The 15,145-nt window shown below is 39.9% G+C and overlaps 1 long non-coding RNA gene across 1 annotated transcript; it reads left to right on the top strand.

Moving 5' to 3' along the window:
- The first annotated feature begins 1,008 nt into the window (after window positions 1-1,008).
- On the top strand, window positions 1,009-3,559 carry LOC141276894 (uncharacterized). Its single transcript, XR_012327213.1, has 3 exons — window positions 1,009-1,034; window positions 1,529-1,574; window positions 3,490-3,559. It is a non-coding gene; the product is annotated as an uncharacterized lncRNA (long non-coding RNA).
- Window positions 3,560-15,145: the final 11,586 nt, after the last annotated feature.

Raw genomic sequence — 15,145 nt, 5'->3', positions numbered from 1 at the left:
ACAAAAACAAGCTGTGGAGCCAGAGTTTGCTGACCACTGGATTAGAAGATGGTGAGGTGACGGTTGGAGCAAGCAATAGTAATCTAGGTAATCTAGGTGAAAACCACCTATGTCAGTGGTTTTCAAAGTGTTGTCCCTAGAGCAGCAGTATCACTATCACCTGGGGGTGGGTCCCAGCACTTTGGGTGTGAACAAGATCTCCAGGTGATTCTTTTTTTTCTCACTGTTTAAGGAATTTTTATTAAGGCAAGAATTTTATAATCCAAATTACGTTTCCTTGCTCAGTTATCAATTCTGTTATTTAAAACAGAAGTGACATTCTGAGCCATAGTAAAGAATTACAAAATTAGGGAGAGGAATGCTTTAAATTTTTGTACTTTGCTGAAAATTCTTTTTCCCAGGGTCTATAAAACATTAATTTGTTTCTATACTTTACTATTTTTTTGTTGTTTTTAAATCAATAAGTAATCTAGGACTAGCATTATGTTTGCTAGACCTGGCATTTGCTCGGTACCTAAGTTTCAAAGTTTCCTTTCCTTTATTTTAATTTATTTTATATTTTACAATGTTATTTTCCATAATATTTAAGTGTTTTGATGTTTAGGTATTTTTCTTTGGTGAAGCACGAGTTTCTTTCCATGGTCCCTGATCATTTGAAACAGTTGGAACCCCAGTGGCGCTGTTAACTGCTTTCTGGGCAGCCTCTTTTGCTTGGTTCTCTGGGTGATTCTGCTCAAGTTTGAGACCCACTGGTCTAAGACAGATGGAAGAGAATGCATTTCCACATTTTGGAGGGGCAGTAGGAAAGAAGAGGATGGGATAGATTTAAGATGTTCGAGATAGACAGGATCTCACTTTCTAACATAGTGATGTATACACAATGGATAGGACTTTGGTGGTTATTTGGGTGGGAAGCTGGGGAGGTAGACAAGTGTAGTTAAATTATCTTCATCTGTTTTGTTCACTTCCTGATCCCTAGTGCTTATGTTGCAGGAACATGGGGTGCGAGAGGATGGTCCTGTCTCAGGTCTCAGGTGAGTCCCTGGGATGAGCTGCCAAGTGAGGATCCTTGGCTTTGTGCCGGAAAGAATGCAGGAGACATAGTAAAGTGAAAGCAGGTTTGTTTAGAGAGATATACATTCCATAGGCAGAATGTGATCCATCTCAGCGTGGCCCCAGGGCATGGGGATCATCTTGGAAATTGAGAGGGACCCCAAAACATGGGGTGGTTAGTTTTTATGGACTAGGTAATTTCATATGCTAATGAGTGGGAGGATTATTGCAACTATTTGGGGGAAGGAGCGGGGATTTCCAGGAATTGGACCACTGCCCACTTTTTGGCCTTTTATGGTCAGCCTCGGAACTGTCATGGCGCTTGTGGGTGTGTCATTTCGCATATGCTAATATATTACAAGAAGGACATAATGAGGCTCAAGTTCTACCGGAAGTTGAATCTTCCGCCATCTTGGGACTAATCACTTCTAACCAGTTCGTGTGTATCCTCAATGAGTATGTCATTCGTTTACAGATGGTGCCCTGCTACCTTTCCTTCTGTCTCACCTAGAACACTACTGGTAAGTGCTCAGAAAATTTTTTTTTTTTTTTTTTGCTGTTCGCGGGCCTCTCACGGAGCACAGGCTCCGGACGCGCAGGCTCAGCGGCCATGGCTCACGGGCCCAGCCGCTCCGCGGCACGTGGGATCTTCCCGGACCGGGGCACGAACCCGTCTCCCCTGCATCGGCAGGCGGACTCTCAACCACTGCGCCACCAGGGAAGGGAAGCCCTCAGAAAGTAGTTTTTGAATGGATCCATGAGTGATTCTTTCAAAGTTGACAGCTTAGGTGACTGAATAGATGAGGAACGGTATTCGTCAAGACAGAACACATTTTATCGTTTTTGAGCAGTTATGAGGAAAGAGGATAAAGGGATGTTTATTGAGTGCCAGCTTTGCCTACTATGTGTCGGGCACTATTTTACATATGTTACTTCATTTGTACCTCAAAACAGTTTTGTTTCGTTTTGTTTTTTCTGGCGTAATCGCATGGCTTGTGGGATCTTAGTTCCCAGACCAGGGATTGGACCCACGCTCTCGGCAGTGAAAGCGCCGAGTCCTAACCACTGGACCGCCAGGGAATTCCCTCAAAAAAGTTTTTAAGGAGCTATTATCATCACTGTTTTCCAAACTAAAACCATCGGGGTTCCAGCTGGGGTAAAGAAGGCAGGCAGCGAGTGACAGCTAAACCCAGGCTCGTGCCACTTTACAGAGGAGAGCTCTGTTTTGAATTTTGGCTGGACTTTGCAGAGTGGGAAAGCTTTAACTATAAAATATTACAGAACTTGACTGCTTACAAAGCAGTTACGCTGATTACTTCTTTTGAGGGAAGCCACTTTGTGTAGCAGAAAAAGCATAAAGTTCTAGGTTCAAAGCCCAGTCTTGTCACTAAAGAGGTAGCCACAGGAGGAGGCAATGACAGTAATGAATAGGGCTGCTTTGCAAGTCAAATAAGATATAAAGCACCTGGCATAAGACAGCGCTCAGCGGATAGTATTATTTTACAATCATTGCTAAGCTCTTCCTGTAAGGACGATGATTGCCCCCCACCCCTGGCCACGGAGTCACCTGAGAGACCTCTCAGTTTAAGTCTTACAAGTACCTCTTAATGAGTTTCCCCATTTTGCCTAAAGGACTTATCTCCTGTTCAAGATGTGTTGACTTTTAAACAGGTTTTGAACTGAGCTGAGGCCTGTTCCATTTAAAGGCTGGCGTTAGCTCACGCCTTTGCTCTTGGCGGCTACAGTGGTCCTTCCCCTCCAGGGTTTCAAGCTCTACACATACTGATTTTACTTTTTTTTTTTAAATAAATTTATTTGTCTTATTTATTTATTTTTGGCTGAGTTGGGTCATCGTTGCTATGCACGGGCTTTCTCTAGTTGTGGCGAGTGGGGGCTACTCTTCATCGTGGTGTGCAGGCCTCTCATTGCGGTGGCTTCTCTTGTGGCAGAGCACGGGCTCCAGGCACGCCGGCTCAGTAGTTGTGGCACACGGGCTTAGCTGCTCCGCGGCATGTGGGATCTTCCTGGACCAGGGCTTGAACCTGTGTCCACTGCATTGGCAGGTGGATTCTTAACCACTGTGCCACTGGGGAAGCCTGGTTTTCCTTCTTTAAATGCTGTTTTTTTCCCCCCAGTCTGCAGCTTCAACACAATTTTCCTGTGTTTATTCCCTTAGTTGTCAAGTCAAACAGAGGGTTGGTTTAGAGGATCAGAAAACAGGAGCTGAGGAGAAAGGTATTCTTAAAAGAAATGCCTTTTTGTTTCAAAGGAATTCACTCACTGTTATGAAGGCAAAACAGAAATAGTCTGGAGAAAACTGGACTTGCTAAAGAGGCAAAACCAATCGCCGGTCCCTACTTTGCTTCCTTTTTTTTTTTTTTTTTTTTCCTGTACTTAGAAGAGCCTAACAGCCTGGTGGCCCTCCTCCACCTTCAGAACCTGAGGACATCACTTTTCCTGTCCCTGAAGGACAAGATCTGGACAACACCAGTGCCTTTATCCCAGAAAGGTTGGTTTGTGACCTTCTTGCTTTCTAGTATGTTTCAGGTGATTTTAGAAAACAAGACTACTGCTTTGCAACATGCTAGGTAAACAGCAGTTTGTATTTCAAGGGGAAATCATACTTGACCATCTAGCCGCCTCAGTTCCACTAGATTAGAAAACAAGCAGAGATAAACACAGCTTTAGTGGAGTTGGTTGTGCACTAAGGAGAGGAATAACTGGGCCTTTTAAGATAAATGGACCTGACAAAGGGCAAGTTCTGCAGAAAGTAAACAGCTATAGGAGAGTTATTCTGAACGCTGATATCTGCAAATGAAAGTTGAATCATGTTGATGGAAAGGTCTTTTTCCCGAGATTTGTAATAAAATCTCCGCTCCCACCCACCCCTCCCTGCACGATTTAGCCAAGCTGATAAAAATCATGTTGTCAGAAATGGCGGAACTCATTTGTGACTTTTTCCCAAATTAATTTTGATATAATACAATTAAATGAATAGTTTCCCTCTTTTTTCCCTCTAACACAAATCAGACAAAATTGCACTGTTCTCTGTGTCCTGTTACACAGACTGACCTGATAGAAAATTCAGGATTTTATTGTAAGATTTGGAGAATTATTATCAGATCCATTTTCCCTTGACATTGATTGCCTTCTTCAAGGATAACTGGTGATTTCTTATTGTGAAATTGTAGTCAAAATGATAACATTTGGGATGGTTTTCAGGTCTAGTCCAGAATTCTCAGGATCTGCTCATTTTTTTTGCCCTGAATTTATTAACTAGGATTGTAAGCACCGAAGTTTTCCAGTTAATGTTTCTTCTGCTCAGTGATAAATTGGAAGGGGGAAAAGTCACGCAAGCAATCATTGTGGTGATTTGTACTCATAGCAATTCACACTTGCAGCCCTCTGCCAACTACACCCGCATTGCAACTCCCGACACTTAAACAGTTTCTCACATGAACATATGTTATGCTCCCCTTTTGAGGAAATGAATCCCAACCTCAAAAACACTAGCAGGCCGTGATTAGTTCTAATCCCTAGGTTTTATGATGGGAAAATTGACTATAAGAAAACGAGGGAACCATAGAAAACTGAGTTAGTTTTCTCTTTTCCAAAATGGCATCAGCTCACTGCCCCAAACTCTCCTTCAACGTGCTCTTCAAACTGTCCTCAAGAAAATCATCCTGAAATCCGTAAAACTAATAAGCGCTCTCCTTAGAGCTGTTTTGCTTCGGTAAAATATTTGGCAGGAAAACGCAGTCAGACTGCATCATATTAAATGGATTTTATGTTTATTGACTACTTGTAGCGCTACTTAATTGATTTATGTCTGCTTTAGAAAGGTTTATGCTATGAAACATAAAATATATCATTTATAGTTTATTAAGTCCTGCATTTGGTAAAAATTGGCATAAGACCCTAGGTCAGGAACTTACCCTTCGGTTATAGCACTGTTTCTATGAGAAAATCATATTTGATACACTTTATTTCCACTTATAGTAAACTTCCTAGTAATATTATCCACAGGTAACGGTGCTTGTGTTTCCCAAGTGCAACCCACTGTCATATTCCCATGGCATTCGAATGAGGTTTTTCTGTCTTCTTTTGTGATTTTGAGTTAAAATAATAAATGAGAGAAAATAGTAAAAAATAGAGTATATCTTAGGACCTAAGGTTTGTATTCTGGTTTTAAAACTGACAGGAGAGGTCCGAGACCAGATAGAAAGAATATTACAGTACTACTAAGATTTTGAAAACTCTCTTGTGATGAGTCTGTCTAGGTTTATATAAGTGTCTTTTTAAAAAAAATTTTCGTTGGAGTATAGTTGATTTACAATGTTTTGTTAGTTTCAGGTGTACAGCAAGGTGAATCAGTTATACATACACATATATCCACTCTTTTTTTAGGTTCCTTTCCCATATAGGCCATTACAGAGTATTGAGTAGAGTTCCTTATGCTATACAGTAGGTCCTTATTAGTTATCTGTTTTATCAATATATATATAGTAGCGTGTGTATGTCAATCCCAATCTCCCAATTTATCCCTCTCCCCCTTACCCCCTGATAACCATAAGTTTGTTTTCTACTTTGGTGACTCTACTTCCGTTTTGTAAATAAGTTCATTTTTACCCTTTTTTTGGGTTCCACATGTAAGTGATATCATATATTTGTCTTTCTCTGTGTGACTTCACTCAGTATGACCATCTCTAGGTCCATCCATGTTGCTGCTGTAAGTAAGTCTTAATACAATGACTCCTGCTGAGCAGGTAGGCTAGATGGGTACCAACATCAAGAACTAGAACCTGGTCTTATGTCACCAAGGCGCCACATAAAAGGGGTACCATTAGTGCTGAACCCGTTGCCCCAGCCTATTCCAGGGCCTCATCCCATCCTGTCTGCCAATTCTGTCTCCCCAATTTTCCCTCCAGAACAAGTTCACAAGTCTTGTTTCTCCTGTTCCCCTAATACCACCAGGGCTATCTGCTGAACTCATCCCAGTCCTGTGAGCAAGAACCAACAAATAAGTGACAGGAGAAATAAAACTCAGCCCTTCTGTTTGAAGATACAGGAAACATTGGGGGCAGAAGTAGTGTTCTCTGTTAGAATTTCTTTGAATTGTCACATCCAGTGCCGCTTCTCTTTTGAAATATGTTAAGGGTAATAAGCATGAAATGTTATCTTTTTGTTTGCATTCTAAGCACTAACCAACATTCAGTTAATAGCATTCATGGATGAGAACACCGCTTGAGTCCTGTAAAATGGTGGCTGATGTACACAGTATTTAGATTTGGCTTTAAAATGTGCTTTTTTTTTTTTTTTTGCGTTACGCGGGCCTCTCACTGTTGTGGCCTCTCCCGTTGTGGAGCACAGGCTCCGGACGCGCAGGCTCAGCGGCCATGGCTCACGGGCCCAGCCGCTCCGCGGCATGTGGGATCTTCCCGGACTGGGGCACGAACCCGTGTCCCCTGCATCAGCAGGCGGACTCTCAACCACTGCGCCACCAGGGAAGCCCCTAAAATGTGCTTTTGTTAAGACATATCTACATATGGGCAGATTTGATCTTAAAATTCAAACAAAATTAAATGGAGGCATAACTCAAGAGAGTTGGGACGCTGTCTTGCCTCCTTACCCTGAGGTCTGCTCCCGGCCTCTGCCTACCAGTGCTGCCGGGCAAAGTCTGCTAACTTTCCCGATGGATGTTAACACACCAGCCCAAACTTCTGCCTTCTGAATCTCTCTTGACTCAGAGACCTTTGTTTTGTGCTTTGTTTGGGATTGCTTCAAACAGCTTCCTTGGCTCGTGGGTAAATTTCATGTAAAAATCACTGTAAATATAGAAAACTGAAAAGTCAAAGTAAGTTCTTATTGAGAACCATGAAAGTGCTGTTAAAAGCAAGGTTTGGTGCAGATGATGCGCCCTGGATTGACAGTGGATGGCATCTGTTTGTGCCCCCAGCAGATGATTATGCGAGGGCCTCACTTCACTTTGTGGGTTACACAGCCTGGCTTCTGGATCCTACCTAGCCTGCTTTCCCACTTTTTTTTTTCACAGACAAAATAGACTTTTTTTAATAATCATTTTTAAAAATTGAAGTATAGTTAATTTACAATATTGTGTTAGTTTCAGTTTCAGGTGTACAGTGAAGAGATTCAGTTATATGTATATGTATATATATATATATATATACACATATTCGTTTTCAGATTCCTTCCCATTATAGGTTATTGTAAGATAATGAATATAGTTCCCTGTGCTATACAGTGAGTCCTTGTTGTTTATCTGTTTTGTATATAGTAGTGTGTATATGTTGATCTCAAACTCCTAATTTATCTCTTCCTCCCTACCCCACCCACTTGTTTTCTTTATGGCAACGTACAGTGTAGTAATGGAGCCAGACAGACCAGACTCCAGATCCTGGTAGTGATGCCATTTAGGAGCTGTGGAAGTTTGGGTACTTGACCTTCCTGAGCCTCAGTTTTGCCATCTCAAAATGAGATTGATGACACCTTTTTGAAAACGAAGATTACTCTAAAGAGCACATTATCTGATACATCTCCTTTTATCAATTCTGCATTAATTTACATAGCAATATAATGTACTGATTATTTTCTTTGGCACTAAGTTTTGTACTTATAGGAGCAAGTGGTATTGTTTTATTGGATTTGGGGAGTAGAGAAAAGTTTCTTGGCTAACGATCAGTAATCAGTTAAGTTTTGCATAGTTATTTCCTCCATTTTGAGGGTGATTCATCCTTTCTGCTTAATTGTGTGTAGGTTTGAATCCCATTCTGGAATAGCTTCCTGAGATAGACTGCATTCATAATACTGCTCACTGTAAACCTAAAAGATGCATTTACCTCTGGGAAGTTATTTATGTTGTAGTTACATATTAAAAATGCTTTGGTAACGCTGACCAAATCGATGCGGAGTCATGGCCAGTTGAATAAATTTATTGTGACTGCAGTAGTGTTCCTCATCCTTGAAAACCAGGTCCTGTGGGCCCTTCTCTATGAAGCTTTCCTTGATAGCCTGATCCAAAGCTCTCTCTTTTTCCTCTGGTGTCCTGTTCTGTTTTGCTTATAGTACCCAGTTCAGCTTTGTTTTAATGTTAGCTTTATAACTTTCCCGCTAGAATATAAGATCTTAGAGAACGTGAAATATGTTTTAAATTAATGTAAGCAATGGTCCAGTGGAGAAATTGGCCAAAGGTTTGGATCGACCCTGACCTCTCTGAAACCTTCTCTGAAAAGTCCAATCCAGGGGCTTCCCTGCTGGCGCAGTGGTTAGGAATCCGCCTGCCAATGCAGGGAACACGGGTTCGAGCCCTGGTCCGGGAGGATCCCACATGCCGCGGAGCAACTAAGCCCCTGCGCCACAACTACTGAACCTGCGCTCTAGAGCCCACGAGCCACAACTACTGAGCCGGTGTGCCACAACTACTGAAGCCTGCACTCCTAGAGCCCATGCTCCGCAACAAGAGAAGCCACCGCAATGAGAAGCCTGAGCATCGCAACGAAGAGTAGCCCCCGCTCGCCGCAACTAGAGAAAGCCTGCGCACAGCAACAAAGACCCAACGCAGCCAAAAATAAATAAAAATAAATAAATTAAAACAAAAAAAAAGTCCATTCCAGTCCAAGCCTACCACGCCCTCAATTCCTGTGATATTTATTCCAACGAAGCAATTTAGGCTTTGTATACTTTCACGTTAGTCTCACATTTTACATTTTTTAAAAAGCCCACATATAGATTACAAAGTTCTTGAGAGCAGGGACTATGAATGAGATAAATGAGAATATCTGTGAAAGCTCTAAAAAAGCATGATCAAATGAAAGGGCAGGTGTGTTTTTTGCTTTTTCTTAATGCTTACCACACAGTTTGACACGTGGAAAGAATTCAGCCTATACTTGTTATGGACTAACCCAAGTATTCACAGAAGAGAAGTTTCTGCTTAGGTGGCTAGGCCTTTGGGGTCAACTTTTGTCATTTTTATCCTTCAATAATGTGAAAGAAAATAGTTTTAAGAGCATGGGAAACTACCACAACATCAGAATATTCAGTGATTTCTGAGGTGAACCAAGATGGAAAAGAAAACCGACCCTAATAACACAGAGAGTGAGGGTGTAAGTCCCATTCCACTCATGAGGCATGTGGGGATGGCACATCTCACCCCACTCAGGCTGTAAGCCCACAGGACCCATGTCTGAGTCACCTGGCAGAAATGATCAGCACAGCTGAGCAAATAAATCATGTAATTGATCAACTAGTGGTGCTCGAATCCAACTGTCTCCTAATATTATCTAGATTTCTTTAAGTAGGTTGTCTAGGAGACATTATTTGCTGATAATTGTGCCTCCAAGAAATGTTTCCATGATAATTTTGCAAGCCCAGAGCTGTATGATAGAACGATATAAATCTAGAGAACAAAGGTTCTTTATTAGTCAACCGTGAGTCATTTTTTCAGTGAAAAGATATTTACTGAGCACATACTATGCGCCAGGCAAATTTAGGTGCTGGGATACATCAATGCAAAAAATGAACAACATTCCTTCTTTCAAGAAAATTATATGCTGGTAGCTGAGAGAAATAACAATCCATAAACAGAAGTATATCTGGGCAGGGAGTGGCAGGGGTGAGGGAGTGGGAGGTACAAACTATTGGGTATAAAATAAGCTACAAGATGTATTGTACAACACAGGGAATATAGCCAGTATTTTGTAATAACTGTAAATGGGGAGCAACCTTTAAAAATTGTATAAAAAATCATCTTTGTCATATTGCTAAAACCCTATGTATACAAAGGTCAATTTCTGATTCTGTTCTGTTCCATTACTTTATCCTGAAATAAGTACACATTGCACTTGTTCTTACAGGTTAATTTTATATTGTTTTGTCAAATTCAAAGGGTAGTTGGAATTTTGGTTGAAATTGCTTTAAATTTATAGATTCATTCATTTGGGGTAGAATTTATATCTTTATGATATTGAACATTACTATCCAGGAATATCCAGGAATAGAGATCTCTCCAATTATTTATATTGTCTTTAATGTCTTTCAACAAATTTCGATAGTGAAAAGTATCATGAAGCAAAATAAAGCAGGTCAAGGGTATTGAGAATGACAAGGGGTAGACAACCTCATTTAGAAAACAAAGACTGGGAAGGTCTCTCTGAGGCGGTAATGTTGAAGGAACCTGAGATGTATGAGTCTACAAGGCAAGAAGCTTCCAGGCATGGATGTAGTGGTTACAATAGCCCTGAGACGCAAGCTGGCTTCATATATGGGAGGAACCGTAAGAAGCCTTGTGTGGCTGGTGAAAGGAAGAGCGATGAACAGGATGCAGATCATGTTGGATCTTAGAGATCAGCTTATATTCTGAATATTTTGGGAAGCTTTTGGAGGCTTAGGAGCAGAAAAGTAACATGATCCAGGTTATATTCTTAAAAGAGTATTCTGGCACCTGGAGGGGAGCAAAGAGATCCTAGGAGAGACAAGATTGGAAGGACAGAGACCAGTCCAGAGGCGATTATATAGTCCAGGCAAGTGGTGACAGTAGTCTGGGCCAAGGGGGAAGTCGTAGAGGTGGCGAGAATCAGTTAGATTCAGAATATATTTTGAAGGTAGTGCTGTAGGACTTGCTAATGGATTGGATGAGGGAAGTGAAAGAAACAGGAATCTTAACCTCTCTGATCATTGATAGATATCAGGAAATAGTCACTGAAATTCAGCCGCAGAGGAATATGTGCACCACGATATGACTATGCCAATACTAAGGTGAAAGAGTTAAGTTTGTCAACCAACTGCTTAACTTTAAAGCAACCAATTAGTAACTGAATACAACTGTCAGTTGCCAAATAAACGATTGAAATGATTCTGCCATTTCTTTCAACAGTTTTTGCATGTATGTGCACGTCTATGTTTCTACTTATTATTTATATGTACAACCTATATGGCCACGCAGAAATCTACATCTGAAGGACACTAGGTCAAAAGTCTAAGGTTACTGTTTTTATAGCCCAGCAGTCTAGTACTTCGCATGAAAGAATACAACTGTCTAGAGATTTCCAAGTATCTAGCTAAGTAGCTATAATTTCTCATTTTTATCCAAAGATTTGCTGTCATATAAAACATAGCAATTGTGGAACGATGTCATCCCAGAATAGCGGTGGCAGACACCTCATTAATGATTGCTCTACTTAGACCCGTTCAGACCCCAGAAAAGTGCCCAGAATATAAAATCGTAAGTAATTTGCCATTGCGCAAGAACACCACTCAATAAATCTGAAGAAAATATTCACAAGAGCAAATAATACACATAGACCCAAATGGTAAAACTGAAAATGAGATTACAATGCCTTGTAAGAAACGAAGCCGTAGTCCTCAGATGTGGGGTGATTTATATATTTTTTTGAAAAATCAAAAATTTATATCCACCTGGTTTTTCAATGCAACTTATTCAGATAAATCAAGCTACTCAACAGTAACATTTAATATTGACGTTCATGATGTCAAGGAACCTTTACAAATTATTTCACAAGACATACCACTGTGGGAATATTTAATTTTTTATGGCTGAAGGATGGAGAACCCGAGGCAAAGGCCCAGCTAATGTCCTGCCTGTGGCAGCTGAGCAACGAGGCGATGGAGCCAGGAAGAGAACATAGGGGACAAGAGGAGCAGTGCTGCATGGGTGAAAGGCAAGCCGTGGACTTAGTTCACGTTACTCACTGACTTGTGCATTGCATTATTCAGCTACATTGCTCTCTTTGGCATAACTTGGATAGATTCTTTCTTTTTTTTTTCTTTCCTATTTCAGCAACAGAAGTAGAAATATTTTTATGCTAATAGACATGTAATAGACATAATCAAAGTAACACTAATGAAAAGAAAACCAGATAGGATGGAAAATGAAAGACAGCTATGAAAGGCATTCTTGAGCATGTCAAAAAGTAGAAAAATATACTAAGGATGGAAATTTCAAAGATAACTATAAATATGTATTAAAGCACATAAAATTTGGTGTGACACAATTGTGGATGACATTGAACTTCACTGAACTTACATAAACGATGCCTTCAGGAATCAAAAAAAAGCGTACGAGTGAAAATACAGGCACTAATACAGAACTAAAAGGAGGACGATGACCCAAGGAACAAGGTAATTAGAAAATCATAAAATTACCTTTTAGAGCAATCTTAATGTATTTTAAGTGAGACTGTTGTCCGGGATGTTGGCGTATTAACATGACTTTTAAATATTCAGAGCAATCTGTTAATAAAATTATCAGCCAGAAAGAACTGTCTTCATTATAGCAAAGAAGACAGTACAAATCCCTGACTAGGATACAAATCCTCAACACCAAGACTTGGGTGAAATGACACCTTTATCCTAACCTCTCAAGGTCAACAAACAGTCAAATTGGCTGAGAAATGACTAAAGATATAGATAGCGGACTTTTTTCATAGTGGATTGAAGGTTCCTAAAATATATACATATTCTTTTTGCTGCTGACTCATTATGAAAAAATGAAAAAGTTACCCACGCACACATGAGCTACACTTTGAAACACTTTGGACCTAAAGCATGTAGTAAATGCTCTGTCCCTCTGCTGCCAAAGGGGCCAGTCAGTTCAGAGAGAGTTTGCCTACATAATGCCAGACATCTGTGCAAAAGCTGCAAATTTTGGTCGAGGATTTTAATGTTTTGTCGACCTGGTGCCAAACATCTGGATATTTGAAGATATCCAGATAATTGACTGATTTTTTAACTTTTCATCCAGATGTTTGGCATCAGAATGAAATACCATCTTACTGTGTAAGAGCATTTGTGATGTGCAAGTGCTCACAATATACCCTTAATATTAAAAAAGGGTTTAAAGTCATGTATACAGTGTGATCCCAGTTTTCAAAACAGAAACTGTAGATATGCCCACAGAAGAGAACTCAGGCGGAAACATACTAAAATGTTTCATTTACTCTCTGGGTAGTGGGCTTATTGCCGATCTTCATCTTACTTGTAGTTTTAAAAATCTTTCCTAATGTTCTTCAGTAAAACATGTATTGCTTTTATAAGCAGAAAAGCATTTTAGTTGTGTGGTTAGGTGGTGTCAGTTAATTTGGAAACTAAAGAATTTAATTTAGTGCCTGGCATTGTGTACATACAATTGCAGCTGTGAACCTACTGGTAAGATAGGCTGATTTTGGAAAAGCAAGTTAAAAGTAAGTTAGCAAAGATATAAAAGGTCTGGGAATCTAAGGGTTACTAGGCATGCCTGGCTGGAAACAATGGGCCTGACTGGTTTTTCCTCACTGAATTGACTGGAACCTTTTTTTTTTTTTTTTGACCACAAGGCTTGTGTGACTTAGTTCCCCGACGGGAGATCGAACCCGGGTCCATGACAGTGAAAGCACTGAGGTTGATCCCAGCAATACCTCCTCTCAAGGCCACCACGTCCCAGTGCCTTTTTTGTGTGTGTGTGTGTGTGGGATCTTAGTTCCCTGACCAGGGTTCAAACCCCAGCCCTCAGCTGTGAAAGGGCGGAATTCTAACCACTGGACCACCAGGGAATTCCCTGTTCCAGTGTCTTTATACCTTCTCAACCCCAGTCCCCTTTCCTCACTAGGGTTGGCAAATTAAATTTAGTTCTCATTCCTTTTCTTACTGTTGAAAAGTTCCTCCAGGGTTAGACATGCAGAATGTTAGGATTCTCAGTAGATTTAGTCCAAATCCCTCATTTTATAAGTGGAGAGACTGAGGCCCAGGGAGGTTAAATGCCAGGCCTCTGATGATTCAAACCTATAAACAGTCTGTTTCCAGCTCAGGGCATTTTTCACTATGCAACGCTATGATGGTTATTCTAGTCCCTAAATTTTCTCATCTATAAAATAGAATAAGTATTTGCACGCAAAATGCTTCGGGCTATTTGAGATAGAAACTACATACAAATATTGTGTTATTTTGGCACCTTTTCTTCTGTATTTTATAAACTCTGTTATTCAGTAATGTTTAGAAAACTTAGATAAAATCTAGATAGAATTTCAAATAACATCCCAATAAAAATATAAGCTCCTAAAGCATCAATATCTTAATCATTCTGAAATTTTTAAGAAGCCAAGTGTTCTTGGGAAATGATCTAAACAGCTCCAAATTAAATAAAGACCAAATGGTAAAGTTATCTGGAAACTTTCTAAATGGAAAATTTGAGATGCCTTTTAAAAAGTAACACAAAGAATGAAGGACTCTGCAGTGTGATTTCTTTTCTTTTTCAGCCTTTGTAGAGAGCAAAGGAACCATAATTCACTGATGAATCCCATACAGTCTTCAGTCGTCGTTAATTTTAAAAAGCTGTTCAGTAAACAATACTTAAAGTAAAAAAGCAAGCACTATAGTTTATTTTAATGTTCTTCCCATAGTTTAAGTACAAATTAAACTAACCTGAAAAAAATACCAAATAAACAGATCTGAAAGAAAATGGCTCCCACTCTGTGAGCAAATTTAAAGCTAAACAATTGAAGAAATACTGGTTGGTAAAGCTTCTGTCCCTCCTATTCCCTGCCCAATAGGAGAGAAGAAAGAACAAAAAGAATCACTTCTAGGCTGTGAGCCCTATGGTTACATGCAACCTGCTGAACTCAGTTTTTCACAGCCAGACCCAAGAAACACGTCCACATTGTAAAGAATTATCACCAAACACACGCTTAGCTGGTTCTGGAAACACCCTTAATTGTTAACACTTCTAGGTTTGTTTGGTTTTTTTTTTAAATTATTTATTTGCTCAAAACAAAAATGTGAAAAGAAGCAAGAAGCTAATCTTTTTAATACTTTTGTCTCTTCTATTCATTTAAGTTTCTTTTCAAAAATTCTTTCATGAACCAGGGATTGGGACCATAAAGTTACTAGCATGCAGGCTCATTATTGCTTATATATATATGTGGTATGTATGTTTTCAAAGCATTTCACCATCATTAACTTCATGTCAGCTAAGCAGGATATTGGACTTGATGGAAAAATGATCTAATCCAGTATGGAAAATTCTATTCCTAAAAACCATACCTGAAACAGGCAAATTTCTCATTTCTTTGTGCCAGAACGTTCT

Source organism: Tursiops truncatus, chromosome 17 (genome assembly GCF_011762595.2).
Source record: "Tursiops truncatus isolate mTurTru1 chromosome 17, mTurTru1.mat.Y, whole genome shotgun sequence".
Taxonomy (NCBI): domain Eukaryota; kingdom Metazoa; phylum Chordata; class Mammalia; order Artiodactyla; family Delphinidae; genus Tursiops; species Tursiops truncatus.
The sequence above is the reverse complement of the archived record's forward strand: the minus strand, read 5'-3'. Positions and strand labels throughout refer to the sequence as shown.